This window comes from Lepus europaeus, chromosome 3 (genome assembly GCF_033115175.1).
Source record: "Lepus europaeus isolate LE1 chromosome 3, mLepTim1.pri, whole genome shotgun sequence".
Classification (NCBI taxonomy): Eukaryota; Metazoa; Chordata; class Mammalia; order Lagomorpha; family Leporidae; genus Lepus; species Lepus europaeus.
The window spans coordinates 4,570,762-4,596,120 of NC_084829.1; positions in this window are offsets into that span (position 1 = coordinate 4,570,762).

The window sequence follows — 25,359 nt, forward strand, 5'->3', positions numbered from 1 at the left end:
TCCAGAGGTGAGCCAGTGGCAGGTGCAGTGGCCCAGAGGTGAGCGAGTGGCAGGTGCAGTGGTCCAGAGGTGAGCGAGTGGCAGGTGCAGTGGCCCAGAGGTGAGCCAGTGGCAGGTGCAGTGGCCTAGAGGTGAGCCAGTGGCAGGTGCAGTGGTCCAGAGGTGAGCCAGTGGCAGGTGCAGTGGCCCAGAGGTGAGCCAGTGGCAGGTGCAGTGGTCCAGAGGTGAGCGAGTGGCAGGTGCAGTGGTCCAGAGGTGAGCCAGTGGCAGGTGCAGTGGCCCAGAGGTGAGCCAGTGGCAGGTGCAGTGGCCCAGAGGTGAGCCAGTGGCAGGTGCAGTGGTCCAGGGGTGAGCCAGTGGCAGGTGCAGTGGCCCAGGGGTGAGCCAGTGGCAGGTGCAGTGGCCCAGAGGTGAGCCAGTGGCAGGTGCAGTGGCCTAGAGGTGAGCCAGTGGCAGGTGCAGTGGCCCAGAGGTGAGCCAGTGGCAGATACAGTGGTCCAGAGGTGAGCCAGTGGCAGGGCCCAGGACAGAGGCACACTCATTCATGCACCCAGCATCCTGCACGCCTGGGGGTTCTCAGGGAAGCAGGTGCTGAGGGAGGAGCTTATTGGTGCTTTGGAAGTGATGCAATCAGATGGAGGCAGGAAGGCAGCCGATGAAGGGTGCAGTGTTGGGTCAGCTGCCTCTGGGGGGGCTTAGCCTTGCTAGGGAACGTTGGGGTCCAGCAGAGAATCCATGGCTCAGAGCGATCTCACTCAAAGGGTGAGGGCGCCAGCACTCCTGTACACCAGCTCCTGGGTAAGGACTACTCCCGGGGAGCGTGGATACCCCGAAGCTTCTCCCAGCTGCTGAAGGAGGCAGGGTGGGCTTTGGTGGCCAGAGGGCGGGCTTCGGTGGCCAGAGGGCGGGCTTTGGTGGCCAGAGGGCGGGCTTTGGTGGCCAGAGAGAGCACTCGAGTGTCAAGTGCAGTGCTGGCAGTTGGCCGGGGGCCCACCAGAGAGAGAAGGATGAGGCTCTATGGTAAGGGAGTGACAGGGCCTGCTAAGTATTCTTTGAGGGCTTTCTGAGTGCAGGATGTCCACAGAGCCATGGTAGAGGTGGATTTTGTCTCTGTGGGCACAGAGCTTACAGCTTAGGGGAGGAGATGACCAAGCAGCCAGGCAGAGTCCAGAAGATGGGGGAGGGGGAGGTAGTAGGAAGGAGGGCTGTGTCAGGAGAAGATGAGGCCTCTCAGCTGGACTTGAGTTAGGGCTGGAAATGTCCGTGGGTGGGGAGGGAGAGGGAGCAGCAGGTGCAAAGGCCCTGGGGAGAGTGAGTTTGCAGCAGGTTTTGAGGAACTACACAAATTTTGTGTGGTTGGGCTGCAGAGAACAAGGGAGGAACGGTGAGAAGAAGGGTGACTGAGGAGTCACGAAGAGGAGCCTCAGGTAGAAGTTGAAGAAACGCCTGGATGGCTCCTAGGCAGTTCCTCCCCAGGACCAAGCCTACTTCCTGTCAGGATTTCAAGTCCTTAAGAGATTATCCCTGGCATTCCCCATCCTCTTTAGATCTTGCACACAACCTTTCTCTTAGACAAATTCTCCCAAACTTGACACATTTTCAACCCAAAATCTAGCCAAGGGGTGCTTGATTTTTCCTATGGATGGATATATAATTGGCAAATTATTTCTGCTCTTGGATTCAGCGGCTGAATCTAATTCAGTGATGGTTCAAGTCCCTCGCCTTGAGATACTTAAGGTATGTGGTGTGTGTATGTGTGAGTGTGAGGGGGGTGTTGTCAAGGGTGGCTTCAATGGTCCTGACCTCAGATGCTTTGGCTCACTTGCAAATAGAAATTGACAAGAGGCCAAACAGCAACCCAGACGAGGTTTACTGGGGAGACCGCACAGTGGGGAGAGTCCTGCTAGTTTTCCCAGGGGAGCTGACCAGGCGCTTTTATTTCACTGGGGGAAGCATGGCTGTTCCCCTCGGCCAATGATGCTCCCCTCTGCACTCAGCTCACGGTTCCGTGCAGGTGCTGTTGGTTTTTTTGCACAGACTTGCTCAACATGGCAATGTTGCTCACTAGCGCCACCCCAGGATGGTCACAAATGGGTCACTTTGGGCTGTGCAGTTGGGGACCTCTCTAACAGGGCAGACAGTAGGGGGTCTTTTGTGGGTTTGTGTGGGGGTGGGGAACATCCAGCCGTGGGCCATAGGAGGCCCAAGAAATCATCTGGTCTGGTTCTGACAAGGCAACCGCATGTGAGACTCAGAATCCAGTGAATCTATAGCAGGACAGCTTTCGGTGGGAAGTCTTGTATGGCCCATGAAGGAGGCTGTGGATATTCAAATGACTCCGGACGGAAAAAAGGTCCCCTCCCCGAGTTTGCTTCTGATTGGTTTGAATCTGGAGCTGGACACGTGGGTTGCTAGGGCTCCACGTAGTGAGCCTTGCTCCTCTCCAGTCTCCATGCCTCTCACTCACACTCTTCTTACCACGCGACAGTGAGAGGTAGAGGCTCTCCATTCCTCCCTGCTGAATTGGGGACGGGCTCTGACTTCCCCGGTGGGGATACGTCATCAAAGCCAAGACTGTCCTTGGCTTTCCAGGCTTATTTGCATCCCTTTAAGGAGCTGAGGCTGCCACACTGGGAAAGCCCTGGTCATACACGGAGGTCGTGTTTAATGGCGCTGGCCAATGTCCGCAGCTGAACTTAGCTCCCCCGATAGCACAGACAGCCAAACAGGTGGCAGACGGTTCCTGCCCCCAGCTGTTGAGTGCACCCCAATCATGGAGTCACCTCAGCCTTGGACCCTTGGACCCCAACCATTGCAGGACAGAGACAAGCCACGCCCACCGAATCCTGACCCGCAGAACCTATGGGATGAGTGAGTTGCTTGTTTCAGACTGTGGCATTTGGGGGCAAGCACCATGCAGAACTAGGTAACTCAGGGTGGGAGCATGGGTTTACGCCAAGTCACGTGGAGCGCAGTGGACACACCTGTCATGGCACCATGTGGAAGGAAGAACACTGGAAAGAGACTTCTAACTGTCTGGGGTTCGTGGAGAAGGCTGCTTGGGGGAGTTTGGACTTGAACTCAGCCTTGAAGGGTTGCCGCCTTCCCTTTGACAAAGCAATCACTCCGCTCCCATTCTTAGCCATCTGGTCTCCCAGGGTTTGATGCCCCAGCCCTGGGGTGAGGCGTGATGATGATGGGGTCGCAAGAGGATGTCTTAGAGATGCTTTGCCTCCTATCTGGGGCAACCGGAAGACACTGAGGGTGGTGGGAGACTGGAGACAACCACCCCACCCCCTTCACTTCATAGTTGGCCTCGAGCTGCCGGGGAGAGGATGTGGGCACTGAGGGGAAGCCCTGAGCAAGGAGGAGATGCAGACGGAAGCAGGCAGGCAGGAAGGAAGTGGCCTTTGCGAGGTCATCTGACTTCAGCCCGAGACCCTTCTTCAGCCCCCCTTGTTACATAAGCCCTTCATCGAATTTCCCGGGCTGCAACAGGAGGAGCCCCCCTGATGGCAATGGGTAGGGTTTGATATCACCCATGGAGACCAAGGGAAGGGAGACATCTCTTGGAGTTTGTGTCATGGGGAGGGGGTGGGGGTAGAGGGGACAGGGTATATGAAAAAGCGAGAAAGTTCCCAAGTCAAAGGCACATCACTGGTGCAACATTTTCCCAAATTCTATTGTTTTCCTTCGTCCTTCAATACGTGTGTATAAGCCCACTATCTGCCAGGCACTGTGTGTATGTTGGGTCTAAGAGACTGGAAAGAGAGTTGTGGGGTGGGCATTTGGGACAGCAGCTAAGACATTGCGTGGGATGCCTGCATCCTGTATCTGACTGCCTGGATTTGAGTCTGGGCTCTGATCTCAGTTCCAGCTTCCTCCTAGGAGGTGGCCCGTGGTACTCAAATAGTTGGGTCCCTGCCACTCACTTGGGAGACACGGATCCAGTTCTCAGCTCCTGGTTTAAGCCCAGCCTAGCCCCGCCATTGCAGGCATTTTGGGCTAGGAGAGCTCTTTGTGTCTTTCTGCCTTTCAAATATAATACAAATAAAAATTGGAAAAAAAAAGAGTCGTGGTCCCTGCCTTTGTGGGACTTACAGCCCCCGGGCAGCAGCAGCCTTTGATTGTCAGGGAGATGGAGTGGTGCAGGAGGAGAGGAAGAGGCCATGGGAGCTGTACCCGGAGCTTCACCTCGCTGGGAGGAGGCAGACGGGAAGCCTGCCCCGAGAAGGCGATGTTTAAGCAGTAGCCTAAAAGATGAGCCAAGATTCACTTAGTCATCGGGAAGAGGCTCTGGGAATATTCCACGTAGAGAGAAAAGCACTCATTCCACTGCCGGGTTCTTCTTTTTTCCTTTTGTATTTGTTTCATACATTTGAAAGGCAGAGAGAGACGGAGTGAGACAGAAAGAGAGAATACCTTCCATCTGCTGGTTCATTCCCCAAACGCTAGGAAGAGCCAAGGCTGGGCCAGCCAGAAGCCAGGGACCAACTCCATCTGACTCCCCCATGTGGGTGGCAGGGCCCCAGGTCCTTGAGCTGCCATCTGTTGCCTCCCAGGAAGCATTAACAGGAGGCTGGTTTCGGAGCAGAGTAGCCAGCCCTTGAGCCGGCGCTCTGATGTGGGTTGTGGGTGTCCCAAGAGCTAGGTCAACCTGCTGGGTTGACCTCCAGCCCTGTAGGACTTCTCAGTGCCTTTAATGTTCCAATCTCCAGAGGGGTGGAGGCGTTCCTCAAACTCTGACACGGGGCTCGGATTGAAGAGCATCTTACGGGGAGAGTATTTAGGCTTTGCGGAAAATGAAATTAAAGGGACGTTTGTTTTGGTGCGGGCTTTTAGAACCTGGAGCAGGTGTTTAGCTTAGTAATTAAGACACCTTGTCTCACATTGCAGTACCTGGGTTTGAGACTCAGCTCCAGTTCCTGACTCCAGCTTTTTGCTAGTGTAGACACTAGGAGGCTGCAGTGATGGCTCCAGTAACTGGGTTCTTGCCACGCTCATGGGAGACCTGGATGGAGTTCCCGGCTCCTGGTTTTGGCCTGGCCCAGCCGGCTGTTGTGGGCATTTAGGGAGTGAATTAGTGCTTGGGAGCTCTCCGTCTGTCTCTCTGTGTCTGTCTCTTTATCTCTGTCTCTTTGTGTCTCTCTGCCTCTCAAATAAATAAGGGGGGGCGGGTCTTCCATCTACTGGTTCACTCCCCAAATGGCCACAACGGCTGGAGCTGGACCGATCTGAAGCCAGAAGCCAGGCGCTTCTTCTGGTCTCCCACACACATGCACACACATGCAGGGGCCCAAGGACTTGGGCCATCTTCAGTTGTTTTACCAGGCCATAACAGAGAGCTGGATCAGGGGCTGGCGTGGTGGCACAGCGGGTAAAGCCACCATCTGCACTGCCGGCATCCCATATGGGCGCTGGTTCGAGTCCCAGCTGCTCCACTTCCTATCCAGCTCTCTGCTATGGCTTGGGAGGGCAGTAGAGGATGGCCCAAGTCCTTGGGTCCCTGCAAGCCAGGGAGACCTGGAAGAAGCTCCCGTCTCCTGGCTTGCAGCCATCTGGGGAGTGAACTAGCAGATGGAAGATCGATCTCTCTCTCTGCTTCTCTGTAACTCTGCCTTTCAAATAAATAAATAAATAAATCTTTAAAAAAAAAAAAAAAAGAAGTGGAGCAGCTGGGACTCGAACTGGTGCCTAAATGGGATGCCCGCACTACAGGCAGTGACTTTACCTTGTACACTACAGCGGTGGCCCCAAGCAGCATTCTTTTTATTTATATTTTTTGTATTCATTTTTCTCCCTCCAAAGAAACCTTTTATTTAGGGACTACAGACCTCATGCATTTCATAAGTACAACTTTAGGAATATAGTGATTCTTCCCACCATACCCACTCTCCCACCCACTCTCCTACCCCTCCTCCTCCTCCCTCTCCCATTCTCAGTCCCATTCTCCACTAAGATCTTTCTACACAGAAGAGCAACTCTGTACTAAGTAAAGAGTTCAACAATTTGCATGGAAGAAAAAAACAAATAAAAAAAAAAAAACCTGTTTCTCAACAGTCGAGACAAGGGCTGTTCAAAGTCGTTGTTCAAAGTTAATTTCACTGTTTTTTTAGAAACTTAATTAAAGAAGCACCCAAGAATGATACATCTTTTTTGAGCACTTAGACATAATTATAATATAACTCTTTGAGGACAGAGGTCCTGTATCGGGAATAAATGCACAGTGACTCCTATTGTTAATTTTTTTTTTTTTTTTGGACAGGCAGAGTGGACAGTGAGAGAGAGAGAGACAGAGAGAAAGGTCTTCCTTTTCCGTTGGTTCATCCCCCAAAGGCCACTGCGGCTGGCACACTGCGGCTGGTGCACCGCATTGATCCGAAGCCAGGAGCTTTTTTCCTGGTCTCCCATGCAGGTGCAGGGCCCAAACACTTGGGGCATCCTCCACTGCACTCCCAGGCCACAGCAGAGAGCTGGACTGGAAGAGGAGCAACTGGGACAAAATCCGGCGCCCTGACGGGGACTAGAACCCGAGGTGCTGGTGCCGCAGGCGGAGGATTAGCCTATTGAGCCGCGGCACCAGCCTCCTGTTGTTAATTTAACAATTAACACTCTTAAGTATGATGTCAGTGATTACCCAAGGCTCTTGACATGAGCTGCCTAGGCTATGGAAGCCTTTTGAATCCAGACTCCATCAGTGTTCAGACAAGGCCATAAGCAAAGTGGAAGTTCTCTCCTCCCTTCAAAGAAAAGTACATCCTTCTTTGATGGCCACTTCTTTCCACTGGGGTCTCTCTCACAGAGATCCTTCAGTAGGACCTTTTTTTTTTTGTCAGTGTCTTGGCTTTCCATGCCTGAAAGGCTCTTGTGGGCTTTTCAGCCAGACAAGAATACCTTAAGGGCTGATTCTGAGGTCATAGTGCTACATAAAGAGATTGTCATTCTATGAGTCTGCTGTGTGGACTGCTTCCCATGTTGGAACATCCACTCCTTTTAAATTCTATTTATTATTATTACCAGACCCTTAATCCTATCCATATGATCACTTTAATGCTTAAGATGGTATTTTTACTACCCAGCTTAAAGGGATTTGGGGTCCTTTGGCAAGTTTTTAAACTGTACCCTTGAAGTAAGTCTGTAGGAATATATGCAGAACTATACAGCTCTATGGTTACAAATGTCATACACTTCATAATTACAGCTTTAGGAACATGGTGATTCTTCCCACACACACTACCACCCCCTTCCTCCTCCATTGTTCCCACCCAGGCAGCCTTTTTAACAGATGAACAGCTGAGAGTAGAGAGGAGCAGGAGGAAGAAGCATTTAGAAGCCATTCTCTGCAGTGATTACTGGTTTACTGGAAAACTCCAGGCCCCCACGTTCCTAAGCATTTACCAGATGATCAGCAGCACTGGTCAGTCCAGGCAGGCAGGCAGAGAACACAATCATCCTAGTAAACAGGAGCTCAGAGGTTTTGGACAGATTTTTTTGTTGTTGTTAAATTATTTATTCATTTGAAATGTGGAGTGACAAGGAGAGAGTTAGGCAGAGAGAGAGAACTTCCATCTACTGGTTCACTCCCAAATGGCCACAACAGCCAGGGCTATTTCAATCCGAAGCTAGGAGCCCTGAGCATCTTCCAGGTCTCCCACACTGGTGCAGGGGCCCAAGCGCTTTGGCCATCTTCCACTGCTTTCCCAGGCCATAAGCAGAGAGCTGGATCAGAAGAGGAGCAGCCGGGACTAGAACCAGCACCTGCATTGGATGCTGGGACTGCAGGGTGGAGACTCAGCCCACTACACTATAGTGCCGGCCCCTTTGGATAGATTTTTTTGTAAAAAGATCTATTTATTTATTTGAAAGGCAGAGTGACAAAGGGAGAGAGAGAGAAAGAGAGAGAGAGAGAGAGAGAGAGAAACTTTCATCCACTGGTTCATTCCCCAAATGGCCAGAACAACCAGATCTGGGCCAGGCTGAACCAGGAGCCTGGAACTCCATCTGCATCTCACGTGTGGGTGACAGGGGCTCAGGCACTTGGGCCATCGTCTGCTGCTTTCCCAGGCGCATTAGCAGGGAGTTGGATCAGAAGCAGAACAGCCAGGACCCGAACTGCTGCTCCAATAATGGGATGCCTACAATACAGGAGGCAGCCTAACCCGCTGAGCCACACCACTGGCCCCTTGGGTGGATTTTAATTGCCTGATATTATTATTATTATTATATGTTATATATTATTATTTAATTGCCTGATATTATCCTTCTTGCCCTGACCTTGACCCTGTAGAGTGCTGCCTGTAGTTTTGCTCACAGCCTCCACATGAGTGACACCATCTACCTCAAACCCGTGTAGCCACATTTCATTAAGAGCAGAGAGTGGTAGAAATTTCCTTTCACATCGCTATGTTAGAACAGATGAAAGGGGAAGTTATTTAAGGGAAAATAACCCACAGCACGCCATTAGTCAGCTTCTCCCTCTTCCATTGTGTTTGACCTAACACCCTGAAACATCAGTGATGAGACACGGGGCGCAGAGGGTCCTGGGAAATGCATTGTTCCAGAGCAGCTGTGATGATCCAGCTCCCCCACTCAAGGGATGCCTTTGTTCCCCGAGGTCCCGTCATGCTCCACTCTACATCAGAGTCAGGCCTGCCCTGGGGGTTCTCTCGCTGTCCCCACGAGATGCCCATTGCAGCCTGAAAGAAGAATCTATTAGAAACCCATGACCTGGAATTCTTCATGTCATTCCCCAGTAATCACAGTTAAGTTGACTGCTCCCCCCGGACACGAACACTCTGCCAGCGCGTCCTTTGAAATCGAGTGAAAGGCCACGTGTGTGAGTCACGGTCACCAGCATCCCAGCTCATGGCCAGTCAAGGAGGCCAGGGGGGCACTGTTGGACTGAGAATGAGCACCCTCATTGACTCCAAGTCAGGTCATAATGAGCAGATCCTGTGCGCCACAGCACTCAGCGTGGGGTGTAGGCCAGTGAGGGTGACAGACAGAACAGCCCACACCACGACTAATCAGACTGCCGCCAGGCCCACTGGAGGCTGAGTCGAGGGGCGGGGGCACCAGGAGGGAGGGCTGACTTGACTTGAAGATTGAGAAAGGCATCAACAGGAGGAGACCCCTGACTTTGAGAATGAGTGGGGTTTTTAAAGCAGGACAAAGACAGGTAAAGGAGAGCACGTGAGCCAGTGGTCTTGTTAAAGCAGACAAAAACCAGGAAAAGGAGCTTCTGACACCAAGAAATGGTGTGGCCCGAAGACTGGGCATTGGAAATGTCATGCTCACTTCCTTATGGACGTGAGCTGGATGTGCCAGGCGCATGGGTGCTGTGTGCTGCCCATGAAGCCCAGCCTGACGAGGCCCTAGGTGGTGTTTCCGTCCTGTTACAAGGAGGCAGAGGATTTCAGCACAGCTCAGCCACCGTATCTGCAGATCCAACCAACCGCGAATTGAAAACATTCAAAAAAGAAAAAGAATACTGCACCTGGCCTGCACCTCTATGGACGTTGATCCCTCGTAGACGCTGAGGTTCACAGGTGCAGGCCCCAGCCAGGTCTGCTAGCCCACAGCCAAAGCTCACCCCTTCTAACCTGCAGCCAGGGGGTGCAAGAATTTCCAAACCAGGTGAATTTTTTAAAAAACTCAGATCCTCTGGTCCCACTGTCAGAAATGTGATTTGTTGGCCGGCGCCGTGGCTCATTAGGCTAATCCTCCGCCTTGCGGCGCCGGCACACCGGGTTCTAGTCCCGGAAGGGGCACTGGATTCTATCCTGGTTGCCCCTCTTCCAGGCCAGCTCTCTGCTGTGGCCAGGGAGTGCAGTGGAGGATGGCCCAAGTGCTTGGGCCCTGCACCCCATGGGAGACCAGGAGAAGCACCTGGCTCCTGGCTTTGGATCAGCGCAGCGCGCCTACCGCAGCGGCCATTGGAGGGTGAACCAACGGCAAAGGAAGACCTTTCTCTCTGTCTCTCTCTCTCACTGTCCACTCTGCCTGTCAAAAAAAATTAAAAAAAAAAAAAAGAAATGTGATTTGTTGAGCTTGATCTAAAGGCTCCCCAAGGGATTTTGTTGGGGTGCATGAGCCTTGCAGGTGTTTTCTGTCCAAACCCACAGCAGAAAGGATATGAGATAGGATGTACAAGACAGGAGTTCTGGGCCTGTGCCTGCTGCCCGCCAGGTATGTGGTTGTGCGTGAGTCTTGTGATCTCTGGATTTCAGTCCTTTCCGGGCTGGAGGTTAGGGAACCTGTTGGTTGTATTGGTCTCTGGGGGCTGAGGGCTGCAGATTCTAACAGCTTCTGGAAATCTGGCATGTTCCTCAGCTTGTAGAAGCATCACCCTGACCTCCGCCTGCATTTTCACATGACCTGTGTCCACACTTCATAAGGACAACCAGTCAGATGGGCTAATGGACTCACCCTGTTCCAGTATGACGTCATCTTAATGACCTCTTCGGCAACCCTGTTTCCAAAGGCACCGTGTTGTCTGAGTTCATCATCGGCCGCTCTACCTGAATCCGACAGACTGGGCAGTTTATGAAGAATCAGTTAGCTCACCTGTGGTTCTGGAGCCTAGGAAGCCCACGAGCCTGGTGCTGGCATTTGACAAGAGCCTTCTTGTTGCACGTTACGTGGTGGAGGAGGTCACAGGGTGAGACAGACCCAGAGTGAAGGGCAGATCCCTCTTCCTCTTCTTACTAAGCCACCAGGGCCATCACGGGGTCCCCCACTCTTTGACCTCACCTGATCCTAATCACCTCCCCACCTCCAGACACCGTTAGCAGCTGCACCGCCGCATGGATGTTTGGGGTGCACATTCAAAACACAGCCCAGGGGCTAGGGCTTCAACACATGAATTTGGAGAAGACCCAGCTCAGCACCTGAACGAGGTCAGTGAAAAGCACCACTAAGATGCACCAGGGCCCTCGGACACCGAGTGAGATTTCTGCGTCACCAGGAATAATTGTTACCACGAACAAAATCCATTCATGCTGGTGTGTGCTAGAACAGAGTCTATGAAAGAGATGCTTTCTGATTCCAGAGAGGCTCTGGGTCAGGAAGGACTCCCATAGTGCACGGTGGCATGGCTCTGGTGACAGCCTTGTCTCTGTTGTCCCCAGCATGGGCTTCTTCCTCCACGGTGCCCCCACAACCCCCAGGAGCCAGCACCTGCAGGGCCTGCTGTACATCATCTCCCTCTCACCAAGCCTCACACAGGTGTGTCGTAGGCTCTTGGTGGGAAAATTTGGAAAAACGACACTAAAACGGGCCGTGTGCATACCTATGACTCAGCAGTTCCACTCCTAACCTATGACTCAGCAATTCCACTCCTAGGAAGCTTTTTCCTAAAGAAATAATTCAGTAAGTGCCTAGAAATATATTTAGAAATATATCTGTTGGGGCTGGTGCTGTGGCACAGCAGGTTAAAGCCCTGGCCTGAAGCACCAGCATCCCATATGGGCACCAGTTTGAGACCAGGCTGCTCTACTTCCGATCCAGCTTTCTGCTATGGCCTGGGAAGGCAGTGAAGAATGGCCCAAGTCCTTGGGCCCCTGCACTTGCGAGGGAGACCAGGAGGAAGCATCTGGCTCCTGGATTCGGATCGGCGCAGTACGCTGGCCGTAGCAGCCATTTGGGGGGTGAACCAACGGAAGGAAGACCTTTCTCTCTGTCTCTCTCTCACTGTCTAACTCTGCCTGTCAAAAAAAAAAAATCAATTTGCTGTCTTAACTGTAATATAAAGGTTAAATAAAGAAGAGAAATCTGCAATGTAGAGTTTCAACATGTAATGCTTCAGTGTGTAAGTGCACAAATATACCAGTAGACATCACGGATATCAAAGGCTTTCCCCATGCATGGACTCACAGTGAAGTTTCCATGCAGGAAGACCGACTTCCTGTGTGTGCCCAAGGAGCCGAGACCTCAGTAGCTGCGTTGCCACTGCTGATGAGAGCTTCCAAACTGAACAAAGCGTGGTCCAAAGTTCCTTCAATTCCCCTGGGAAAAGTAACATATGTTAAAAACATGAAAAAATTAATTATGTCTAAACTGAAGTTTGGATCTAGGCTCAGATTATTCTTAGCAAGCTTTTCAAGACATGAATGTCTGGTGCGATGATTCAAAACTACGTGGACAACCTCCATCAGAGTGCCTGGTGTGCATAATGTGGGAATCCCAGCACCCATGGACCCTTACCCACCAAATGCCAGGAACCCTCCAGCCAAAAAAGCCCCCACAGGTTTCCAAGTCAGTTTTTAAAAATATTTATGTATTTATTTGAAATGTAAAGAGAGAGAGTGAGGTTCCATCCACTGGTTCACTCCCCAAAAATGGCCACAATGGCCGGAGCTGGGCTGGACTGAAGCCAGGAGCCAAGAGCTTCTTCTAGGTCCCCCATGTGGGTGTGGGGTCCCAAGCACTTAGGCCCTCTCCCACTGCTTTCCCAGGCCATAGCAGGGAGCTGGATCAGAAGTGGAGCAGCCAGAACTTGAACTGGTGCCCATATGGGATGCCAGTGCTGTAGGTGACAGCTTAACCTGCTACACCACAGCGCCGGCCCCTCCAATTCAGTTTTTAAAAATTAAGAGAGAGAGAGAGAGAGAGAGAAAGGTATTCCATCCATTGGTTCAATCCCCAAATGATTACAACAGCTGGAGCTGGGTCAGGATGAAGCCGGGAGCCAGGAGCTCCATCCAGGTCTCCCAGGTGGCAGAGACCTAAGTACTTGAGCTGTGGCACAAGTGTCTCCTGGGGTATGCATTAGCAGGAAGCTGGAGTCAGGAGGAGACTGGGACTTGAGTCCAGGCATTCTTATATGGGAAGCAGACATCCGAATTGGAAGCTTAACCACTAGGCCAAGCAGCTGTCCCACCCCACTCTTGGTGTGCCAAAGCATGGCTTCTCTGAGAACCAGTTACCATTGATCCGTGTTTACCGATAGGGAAAGAAGTCTACAAAACATGCCGTGAAGCACGACAGATGGTTAAATAAAACGAAGCCTTCAGTGTCAACATCTAGCAGGGTTACATTTTTTTTTAAGATGTATTTTCTTTATTTGAAAGGGAGAATTATGGAGAGAGAGAGAGACAGAGACAGAGACAGAGCGAGATCTATTTGCTGATTCACTTCCCAAATGGCCACAACAGCTGGGGCTGGGCCAAGCCAAAGCCAGAAGCTTCCTCTCCCACGTGACTGCTGGGTCCCAGGCACTTGGGCCATCCTCTGCTGCCCTCCCAGGCACATTAGCGGGGAGCTGGATCAGAAGTGGAGCAGCTGGGACTGAAACCTGTGCCCATATGGGATGCCGGCATCAGAGGCGACAGCTTAACACGCTGTGTCACAGCGCCGGCCCCAAGGATCACATTCTTGAAAAGTGGGAGACAAGGAGGACGGCACGGATGAGAAGCGTGTGTGTGTGTGTGTGCGCGCGTGCACGCTTGTGCACACAGGGGAAACCCGAATGCATGCAAACAGTGTGTTAGCCACGGTTGTCTCTGGTGAGCGAGCCTGCAGGTCATGTTCACTTCCTAGCGTCTGTTTTTCTGTACTGATGAACTTTTTTATAATGATCATCAGAAAACAAAACTCTGTCCATTTGGAAAGTAAATGAAAGGAGAAGGCACTAGAGCAAGTTTTTTTCAACACTGGCGGGACAGTAAGCCTGCACCCTTGGGTTCTGCACCTGCAATTTCGACCAACTATGGATTGAAAATGTTGTGGGAGGGGATTGCATCTGCACTGAACACGTGCAGAATTTCCCCCTTTGTCGTTATTCCTACGTAACAGCTGTTTACATGGCATTTACATCGTATTAGGTAGTAAAGGTAACCTAGAGATGATTCATGGAATCATGAAATATGGAACATGGGTGAAGGCCACATGCAATTACCATGGCATTTTATATAACGAATTGGTGAGATCTGTGGACTTTGGTTCCATGAGGGATCCTGGAACCTATCCTCCATGGATACAGAGGTCCAACCGTATCGACATTTGGGCCAGTAATTTTCTTCTAGGACACAGTCCTGTGCTTCGTAGGGTGGGGACCAGAAAAGCCCTGGTCTCCACTCGATGCCAGGAACACTGCCCTCTGCCCAAGTTCTGAGAACCACAAATGTCTCCGGACATTGTCAGGAGGCTAAGTCATCCAGCTGAGTACCATTGCTACACAGGTTAAAAACTCAGGTCTGGCACCTGCTGCCTGGGTTCTGATCCCAGCAGCACCACCTTGACCTGTGCAGGCCACTGAGTGAATTAGCACCATAGACTCCTTGTCTGTACAATGGCTCATAGTATCTTACAGCGTGGCTGCAAAGTTAAATTTAACATGTACATTTAAGTGGTTAACATATAGGAAGATGCACAGTCAATGTGGGCTTTAAGTATCAAAAGGAAAATGTATAGCTCTAGACACGGGAAAGGAAATGTCCTACTAGATAAATGTGTGTGGTGTGAAGGGGAAACCGGATGCAACAGGCCACCGTCCCCAACGAACGTCCTCAATTTTCCAAACTGGGCCCCAGAAATTGCTCTTGCCAATTGCCTGATATATTAGTCAATGTTTTGTTGCTATAATGAAATGTCTGACAGTGCGTAGAAAGGATATTTTGGCTCATGGTTCTGCAGGTTCAAGTCCAAGATCAGGCAGCCCCACTGGTTTGGCCTCTGATGGTGGCAGCAGTAATGGAAGCTGGGAGTGGGTGCCACCGCCTGAACATTTTGCTCTTTTTGAAATCTCTTCCACCAAATAAGATGACCCATCATTTTTCAGGGATTTATTTTATTTATTTGAAAAACAGAGTTACAGAGAGAGAGAGAGAGAGAGAGAGTTAGGGAGAGAGAGAAATCCTTTATCTACTGGTTCATTCCCCAGTTGGCCACAATGGCTGGAGCCAGGATGATCCGAAGCCAGGAGCCAGGAGCTTCTTCCAGGTCTGCCACGTGGGTGCAGGGGCCCAAGGACTTGGGCCATCTTCTACTGTTTTCCCAGGCACATTAGCAGGAAGCTGGATCAGAAGCAGAGCAGCCAGGACTCTTCACCCATGTGGGATGCTGGCACTGCAGACTGCAGCTTACCATTACGCCACATGGCGGCCCCAATGCATCATTTTGAAGTTGGGCCTTCCACGAAGTTTCAGGGCGTGGACACGATGAGGCCAGGCTCTTTATCGTGGAATAACAAGAATGGCCTTGAGTGTAGGTCCCAATGGGATCTTCATTTCCATCTGAAACCTCAACAGTGTGGTCTTTACTGTCCACATTTCTATCAGCGTTCTGGGCTTCTTAAAAGGAATTTTATTTTATTTGAAAGCCAGAGTGATGGCGGGGTGGGGCAGGGAGGGGAAGGGAAATACCTTCCATCTGTTGGTTTACTCCCTGAATGTCCACAATGGCCCGGGGCCGGGCCAGCCTGAAGCCAGGAGGCTAGAACTCCATCCGGGTCTCTCCCATTGGTGGCAGGGGCCCAGTTACTTGGGCCATCTTCTGCTGCTTTCTCAGGGCCAGCCCAGGATACCAGCAGGTGCTCACGTGGGATGTTGATGTCACAGGCAGCTGCTTCACCCTCTGTGCCACAACGTTGCTCCCCCCCTCCCCCCGGTCTTCTAAGCTCTCTCTAGAATCACCCATAATATTCTGCTTATAACATTTTAGACTTTCTCTCGCCTGCTCCTCCGAGCTTTTCCAACCTCTAGTCAGCCAATTCCAAAGCCACCTCCACCTCCTCCGGTAGAGTTACAGCTGTTCCACAGTGAATTCTTGGTACCGATTTCTGCATTAGTCAGCTTTTCATTACTCTAAGGAAATACCTGACATAACCTACTTAGGGGGAGAAAAGGTTTATTTGGCTCACGATTCTGGAGGCGCAGGCCAAGGTCATCAGCCTTGCTTTGGCCTCTATGGAGGGTGGCGGTGGTGGGTCATAGAGTGTATGTGGAAGAGGCCACAGGGGGAGCCAGGAAGGAGAGAGGAAGACCAGGTCCAGCTCGGACTGACAGCCAGCTGTCTTCCAGTAACAGGCGCTGAGAACGCGCTCCGGTGACCTCAGGAGCTCCCGCGAGCTTTGCACCCTGAACACCACAATTGGACCCAGTTTCCACCTTCCTAGTACAATCAGCCGAGGCTTTCGGAGTGTGAAGTCCCGTGTTCAGGAGGTGAATCATGTTCAAGCCCCCGCAGCCCCGATCTCATCATTACATGTTAATTACATGATAATTACACGTCATCCACATGTACCGACACGTCACACCATGCCCTGTACCTGTACCGTTATGACGTGTCAATTGAAAATAAAACCTGGTAATGCGTGGTCCTGAACCTGAATTTGAAGTGCGTATTTCCCGCACTCCCAAGTCCCATGGGGAGGGAACCTGGGGGGCTTTTCCCTCATTCACCTGGTCCCCATAGGCTGCAAATACAACTATCTGGGTTCTGGCACACGGGGACTGGGCAGGACAAAGCTATCCTGCCTGGATTGCACACTGCTTCGAAGATCTCTGGGTTTGGCAGGCGCTCAGAGTCCTTCTCTTGGTGTTGGGTGGAGTCATTTCTCAGTGAATCCTGGATGGCCAGTCCCTGATGCAGTTCCAAGACTCAAGTGACATCTCCTTCTCCAGGGAGCTGCCTCTGGAGCCTCCTGCAGCGCCCGGCCTGGGCTGCCCGACCCCTGCACGCAGCATCTGGGGACCAGCTCGCGTCTGAGCTCCAGGGAGCTGCTTCCTCTGGTAGCTGAAGCCAGTCCTCTGCTCCAGGACTCCGCGCTGGTGAGTCCCAGTGTGCAAGCTGTGTCTCTGCAACCTGAACCCAGTGGATACATCCTGAGCTCCCCCGGGAGCCCCCGAAGCCCTGCTTCTTAGCCTAGGGCTTGGAGGAGCAGCCCACCCCTTCCCCTGAGCAGTGGTGAGGGGCGAGGGGCTTGCGGGGACCACGGCACGCCATCATAGCTCCAGGGAGGGCAGTCCCCTGCAGGCCACCCCCACCTTGGCCTCTCTGCATCGATTGGCTAATCCTGGCAGAATCCATTCCCCATCTCTATGGGCTGCTGCTCAGCCTGAGCTGCATCTCTTAGGGTATGGAGGGCAGAGGAAAGAATTTACTGGGCCGTCCCACGGTCTCACCTCTTGGGTCACCTGCCTCACACACACATGGGCTGCTCTGCCCTTCCGAAGCGTTCCCAGCGCACTCCGGGGCCTCTGCTCGGGTCCCAGCCAATACCCAGGCTCTGGGGAGGTTTGCATTTTACAATGACAGGCTCCTTAACCAAGCGGGACGGATTTTTCTAGAAACTAGGCTGCCTGGCTCCGCACCAACGGCTGCTGCTGCCTCCTGGCTGCAGGGCTCCTTAGGAATCTGCTCTCAGTCTCCGGGCCTCAGGCGACAATCACCGGGGAGCTGGGCCGTGCGCTGCCGCCGCAGCCTCGGACTGTCCCAGAACGCACCAAATAAAGAGCACATTCAGGCGGACGGATTGCAGTCTGCAGGCCTGAAAGAGCCATTTCAGCCCCCGGAGCCGCCAGCTGCGAGGCAGCAGACAGCTGTTCCCAGACAGGGACACTGTGGAGTGAACCTGGTGGAGACAGAGCTGGCACTTCAAGACGGGCTTCTGGGGTCAAGTTACTGCAGAGGTTCTCAAAGTGGGGTCCCTGGGCCAGCAGCACGAGCTTAGCATCCCTTGGAAACGAGAAATGCAGGTTCAGGGGCCTCCCGTCAGATCTACTCAGCCAGAAACCCTGGGTTCAGGCCCCACACGCCCTCCACGTGAGTCTGACCCCACAAGATTCTGAGACGGATGTAGAGAGCCTCAGTGGGACTAGGGCCTGCACTCACCCTGGGAACTGCTTTGGACGCGAGCCCCAGGATGGAGACGTGAGCTTGGCCCATCAGTGGGGTGTAACCACCAGGTATGGTCCTGGGCAGTGAGAAACTGGTTCACTGTGTGACCAGCTCCTCTCAGACTGCTCTGAGCCTGGGCAAGAAAGGGGCTCTCTGGTGCACATGGAAGATGTCTGTCATTCTGGACCCAAATGGCGCAGCTGGAGTGATCTGTTGGACATGGCCTGGAAGAAGCGGTCAGCTGGGGAGAGCAATAGCAGCGCTGCTGGCCAGGCCCTGGCTGAGTGATCTGGCCTCCTGGAGACTCCTGCCACCCATTCATCTGTTCATTCAACAAGCATTCACTGAGCAGTGATCACGAGGAGTCCATGCAGCTGGATGATAGAGTGACCGCCTGGCCTCCTGCAGCTCACACACAGGTGAATCTGAGATACACGGTGTAGGCAAAGCAGAGTCACAGCTGGGGAGGGTGAAGGAGGCGCTCGGGTCGCTCTCAGAGGACTCCCAGAGAAGCTGGGGGAGAGGCTGCAAGGGACAGAGGGGCACACTGGCATGTGCGGCTGTCAAAACCTGGGACAAGTGGTTACCTACAAAGGTGGAGGATCTTGAAGAAGGGGTGGGTTTTGTTGACATATGTAAAGCTTATGGTGATGCAACATACCTGCTGTTTGTTTTTTTGTCAGCCATCCATATTTATTTTTTTAAAAATTTATTTATGCATTTGAAAGGCAGAGTTATGGAGAGAGAGAAAGATCTTCCATCTACTGGTTCACTCCCATAAATGGCCACAGTGGCTGGGGTTGAGCCAGGCCAAAGCCAGGAGCCTGGAACTCCCTCCAGACCTCCCACATGGGTGACAGGCGCCCAAGAACACGAGTTCCTCAGCTACCTTCTCTGGAGCGTTAGCGGGAGCTGCATCAGGGGTAGAGCAGCCAGGGCTCCGACTGGTGTGCATGTGGGATGGCTGCATGGCAGTGTGGCTTAACCTGCTGCACCACAACACTGGCCCCAGCAATTCAGATTGAAGAGACTCTGACAGAGTAAGGATGAAATACAAGCCGGGTAGAAGTTAGTTAGGAAAGCTGCTTCAGTACCTGGCAGCTTCCTACTGGCCCCTTCCTGATTTCAGAACTTGAGTTTAGAAGCAAATGTGCGGGTGGTGTGGAGACAGAGGCTGCTCCGCCTTGGGACAAACATGTCCATGAAGTGGGAGCAGCTCTCAGAGGGCAGCTCCTAAAACTGTTTGGAGGCAGGAATGAATGGCTGTTCTCATTGGTCCCCCAATGCAGCAGTCTCCCCTTAGCCACAGGGGATCTCATCCAAGACGCCCAGTGAATGCCTGAAACCACGGACAGTACCTAACCCGACCTGCGCCGTGGTTTCTCCCGTGTGGCCTTGCAGCACTGGCCCATGGTGCCAGAGTGAGCCTGTTATTCCACGTCCCATGCATCACTGCCTTTGGGACAGCTGTGAAGGTTACTCAAAACAAAGACTGCAGCACCGTGACCACCCGTCCAATCCCCACGACGGCTCCTAAGTGACCGGTAGTGTGCACAGGGTGGCCAGCCTGGACAAAGGGAGCACTCGCCTCCCAGACGGGACATCCCGGGGTGCTGTGAGATCTCATCATGCCACTCAGAATGGTGTGCAGTTCAAAACATATCAATTGTTCATTTCTGGACTTTTCCATTTAATATTTTCAGACCATGGTTGGCTGTGGGTAACTGACACCCCTTATAAGGTGGACTACTGTATAACTTTTCTAGAATAAGAGGCAAAATTATACCTACGCTATCATATTAGTAAGATGGAGAAACATAAAATTAAGCTTAGACAAATTTTCATCGAAAATGGTGAAAGCAGAGTGTTTGGGACCTTCCTCTCTCCTGTCACTTTGTTTCTTCTAATCTGGATAACAGTTGTTTGGACTTGACTTCTAGAACCAAGAAGACAGTGGACCGTCTGAATTCAGGGACTCAGACATCACCCTTTGGGCTATGGCTGCCATTCCTTTTTCAATGGAAAAATATAGTTAGTTCCCTCTTAAAAGTCCCATTTATGCTGAGACTACAACAGTTCTGGAAACAGAAGGTACCTCAGTGTGTTCTGTTTCATTTTCTCTGCATTGTAATTTCCTTTTTTTCTTAAAGATTTATTTATTTATTTGAAAGGCAGAGTTATATACAGAGAGAGGCAGAGAGAGCGAAAAAGAGATATTCCATTCGCTGGTTCACTCCGCATATGGCCACACCCGCTGGAGCTGGGCCGATCCGAAGCCAGGAGCCAGCAGCTTTTTCCGGGTCTCCCACGCAGGTACAGGGGCCCAAGGACCTAGGCCATCTTCCACTGCTTTCCCAGGCCATAGCAGGGAGCTGGATCGGAAGTGGGGCAGCCGGGACTCAAACCGTCGCCCGTATGGGATGCTGGCACTGCAGGTGGGGGTTTTACCTGCTACACCACAGTGCTGGCCACTCTGCGTTCTGATTTCTAGGTTGCTTCAAATATCCACTTAACCATCCCATCCCTCGATTAAAACATAGTTGTCAAGAGTTTAACAGGACTGGGGCTCCTGGCTCCTGGCTCCTGGCTCCTGGCTCCTAGCTTCGGGTTGGTGCAGCTCCTGCCATTGTGGCCAACTGGGGAGTGAACCAGTGGATGGAAGACCTTTATCTCGCTCTCTACCTCTCTTTCTCTCTATGTGTAACTCTAACTTTCAAATAAATAAATAAATATTTTTAAAAAATGTTTAATAGGACCTTCAAAACTCACTAAGCTTAAATCACTCACCCCCTAACCAGTTCTATAAGACAGTTTCACTGGGTGATCCCAGGATTAAGGCATCTCACCCAGGCAGTGTTTCGTTTGCTCTGGGATTATCTTAAACAGGTAGAGTAGTCCCTGAAATAAACCTTCTTCATAACGTGGTCGATCCACTCCCTATCCATTTCTCTATGAAAGTGGACTGTTTGCCACGTACAGGTTCTCTGTGGGGCACGGTTCCCCGTGTGGCAATTACTGGTTGAGGTCTTGCCTCCACCAACGAGGCAGTCCTTCCCGGCATTTGCATCATCCTAGAGAGCTGAACTCTTTGGGCTCAGAGAGCCATGGAAATTTCCAGTGACGAAGCCTTTCCCAGCCCCACGGTGCCCTCTGAGGACAGGCACCCACACCACTTCTCCAAACCCTCTTCCTTCTTCTTCGGCGTGAGGTTTGGCCTTGTTAGTCGAAAGAGCGCACTCTTCCAGCCACCGGTGGTGTTGGAACGAAGCGATCCTGAGCTGAGTGCCGGTTCTACCACTCGCCCTGTGACTCTGCGTGCTCTAGACTAGCATGGTAAAATGCAAAACCTTTTTCCTACGTGTCCACTCTTCATGTAATAGAACAAGAAGATTCTTCCTCGTTGCATTCGAGGCTCACATAGAAGCTGTGATCTTCTGTTCTTCCCAAATGCTGAGCTCACAAGGGAGAGGATGTGGGCGTGGCACAGAGGAGGCTGCGTCCTCAGGCTGGATGCCACAGTGCCTGCAGCCCACAAAGGATGTCCTCACCCTCTTAGTGGGACCGAGATTACCCCGCTCTGGAATAGACAGGGCTCGTGCGAGCAAACACATGGGACCCAGGCTTCCCAGCGGGAACTGCAGTGTGTCGCCAGAGTTTAGGCCTTGTCGGGTTGCATTCCACACTGCGTTGATGGGCATTTGCACTTTCTTGTCTTGGGATTTTGATAAGCTGGAGTGGGCCACCAGGTCTGTGCAGACTTGGGACCAGGCAATGGAGAATGCGGCAGAAGAAACAGCCTGGAGAGACGACTTTCTGGGTGAACAATGGGGACCCTCAGCAAATAGGACCCAGCGGCCATGGCTCACCAGCCAGTGACCGAAACCCCTCTGACTCCAGGTGGCCACGGTGGTGTCCCAGGAGCCCAGGCCAGCCCAGGCCAGCAGTCACCATCAGTGCCACAGTGGGCACACCCACCATGGCCTGTCATCTCCTGTAGCACTTTGGGGCTTTGGGGCATGCAAAGCCCCTCTTTGGGGGGATGTGGCTGTCACCAGTAAGCTGCTCAGCGGAAGGGGCAAGATTTTTCTGGGCACAGCTGGTCTAATGAGTGTTTCTTCCATATTTTTCTTCCAAAAGTTTGTGGAAAGCATGTAGCGTGGAAGAACACACTTTCCACACGCCTGTTTTCATTTCTTTGTTTGCACCAAAGTCACATGGATTTCAATTGTACCGAAGTAAGCTTTTCTTTTATTTCCATTTTCCGTGAACTTTTTGAAGTACCCTCATATATAACCACTAGCATTGACCCTTCTTTGTCTTGGATTATTTTGTCTCAATTGCAATTATTTTTGGATATTTTCATTTTTTTAAAAAAAGATTGTTTTCTTAGAATTTTATTTGGAAGATAGAGAGACAGAGACAGTGAGCTCTCCCATCTACCAGTTCACTCCTCAGATGCCCCCCGTGCTCAGGGCTGCATCAGGCCAACGCCAGGAGCCAGAAATACCATCCAGGTCTCCCACGTGGGTGGTGGGGATCCAGCTCCTTGAGCTGTCAACCCCACTTCCCAGACTACATGCATGGTAGCAGGAGGCTGGAGTTGGGGGAGGAGCTTGAACTTGAACCCATATACTATGAAATGAGAAGCCTTAGCAGCTGGGCCAAACACCCGTCCCAGGATCTCTTAACACAACTGTATGAGCTCACAGAGGGCCCTGGTGTCTATACAGCTCAGACTCCATCACAGCCCGCGGCTGGAAGGTCACTGTGGGAAACCTACCACACGGAGAAAGTAGAAGAGAACCCAGAATTACCCCCACTGCCAGGAAGGGCCCCGTGACCGACACGGCCCACCTCTTCTCAGCATAATGTCCCCCCAGTCGACGTCATATCTTATGGGCCACTGTGGTGCTGAGGAGGGGTCGAGACTGGAGACTATTACGAGATGGGAGAGTTTTATTTTTTATTGTGTGAGCCTTGCTCAAAACGTGTGTCCAATCAGGTGTCACGGTCTCAATGAAGCCCATCAGAGTGTTACAAACTTTTGTCTTCTTTTAAAAAGTATTTAGCTGAAAGAGAAAGAGTGTTTTCATCTGCTGGTTCACTCCCCATGTGGTGCAGCCAAGAGCCCAGAACTCTCCGGGTCTCCCACGAGGATGCAGGGGCCCCAGCTGCTTTCCCAGGCGCATTAGCAGGAAGCTGGATCAGAAGTGGCGCAGCTGGGGCACAAACCAGCGCTCACATGGGATGCCAGCAGCGCAGCCTGCAGGTTAACCTGCTGTGCTACAAAACCAGCCCCTCCCAACCTGTGTCTTCTTTCCAGCCACTCCGGGACGTTATGGAGTACTTATTTCACCATTAGAATTTGTGAATACAAATGAATACTTTTTGATATAAATAAAATTTAAGAAACTTGAGGTCCTGGAGTTGAAAACATGGGCAAAGACCCACAGCGTGGGGGCCTGGAGGGGTTTGTTTTGGCCAGGAGTGGAGAGAGCTTTGCAAGGGAAGAAAGTGCACTGGCCGAGGTGAGAACACCACTTCCATAACCTGGGCCAGGAGCTCCTGTCCCCAGGGCTTCCAGGTCACGAGCAGGCCCAGAGGAGTAAGGGCAGGCTCTGGCTGCCTGGATCCGGGCCAGCGGTTACGCTGGCGAGCTCCGCCTGGCTGTTGCACTGGGCTGCTCTTGACTTTGCCCTTGACACAGCAGCGCCTGCCGGCGTTCCCACATGGCGGCGGAGGCACTGGCATCCTGGAGGGTTGTGCACCGCTGGCAATCTCATCTCCACTCAAATAAATCAGCCCTCACCAGGGCCCGGTGATGAAGGGCTGGAGGGGGAACGGCAGTGACCTTGGCAGGGCCTGCCCCGTGCTTTCTGGCGTTATGAATAGCTCAGGCCCCAGGGGGAGACTTCTCAAGTTCACCCTTCGCAGTTACACCCTGGGTTACGCCGGGAAAGCTATTCTGAGTAACAACGATTTCCTTCTCCCCGGAGCCCCACGATGAGAAAGCGATACTTCCTACTCGGGCCTCCGTGTTCCATCAACAGAGCTCTCAGTTCTGGAAAGAAAAATAAACTGCTTTCTAAAGGGCAGGGGGATTTTTGTTGCCTGCGCGGATCACGCGGCCTTGCGCTCCGGGCTAGTTTTTCTTGACCTCGGTGAGCATTGCATGCCCCAAAGACACGACAGGCCATGAACTCTTGAAAAAAAAAAAAAAAATGACCTTCCAGACAGGCTGTGAAATTCTGCAAGGAGCCTCAGAAAACCTTCCCGATACTTGGAACACAGGGCAATTGCCATCCATGGCTCTTGGATCCAGGCCCTACTGTATCCCGGATGCTCCACACTGTTCTTTCTCTGTGCGCCTTCCCCGCCCCACCCTGCAACCCCACCTGGGCTGTCCTGGGCCAGAAGGGCTGAGCTGGGCTCTAAAACCCCAATGCCCCTGGCTGGAGCCCTGCTGCCACCCCAGGCTTTGGAGCTGTATCCGGTTCCCGGGGATCTGGGAATGGGGTGAACAGGAAGCACGCGTTTAGTTGTAGCTCCAGCGTGCCTTGATGAAAACTGGAACCTGCTCGGCCCCTCTGCTCGGGGACTCAGTCTCCCCGTCGCTCCTCATCAGGGGTGAGCCCAGGCCTGTGCCCCGGTTTCCTCTCTGTAGAACACGAGGGCGAGACCAGATCACTGGCCCCCAGACCACGGCGTCTGTAGGGATCATCTGGACGGCATACTTACAACACAAGACTGCTGGGCAGCTCCCAGGAATTCTGACGTTTGTTCAGAGCTCCTCGATGGTGTTGAGTCTGGTGGTCTGCAACCACAGCTGCGAAAACAGCGGACCACACAGAAGTCTTTGGGGCTAGAGAGTTTGTGATGGACCCCTCCGGGGCATGGACTTGCATTCTCTATGACTGGCGTGAGTGTTCCGTTTACTATCACATACAGAAAGCATGTTTTAATTATTGGGTGTTTACAGTCCCTTTGCTACAATTCTGTTTGGAAACAGAGACTAACTTTTTTTTTTTAGATTTATTTATTTTTTTTTTTACTTGAGAGTCAGAGTTACACATAGAGAGGAGAGGCAGAGAGAGAGAGAGAGAAGTCTTTCATCCGATGGTTCACTCCCCAACTGGCCACAACGGCCGGAACAGTGCCAATCTGAAGCCAGAGCTAGGAGCTTCTTCCAGGTCTCCCATGCAGGTGCAGGGGCCCAAGCACTTGGGCCATCTTCTACCGCTATCCCAGGCCTCAGCAGAGAGCTGGATCAGAAGTGGAGCAGCCGAGACTCGAACCGGCGCCCATATGGGATGCCTGCGCTTTAGGCCAGGGCTTTAACCTGCTGCGCCACAGCGCCGGCCCGAGACTAACCTAAGGCGAGTTCCTCTGGGCCGAGGAAGATCACGCAGAGGAAACAGGTAAGGAGCACTCTGGATCCGCTGCTCTGAAGACACGACCTCGAAGAACCACCGTGCAGTCCTCATCCCACTCCTGTTTTATTCCAGCCTCCCTTGATCAGAG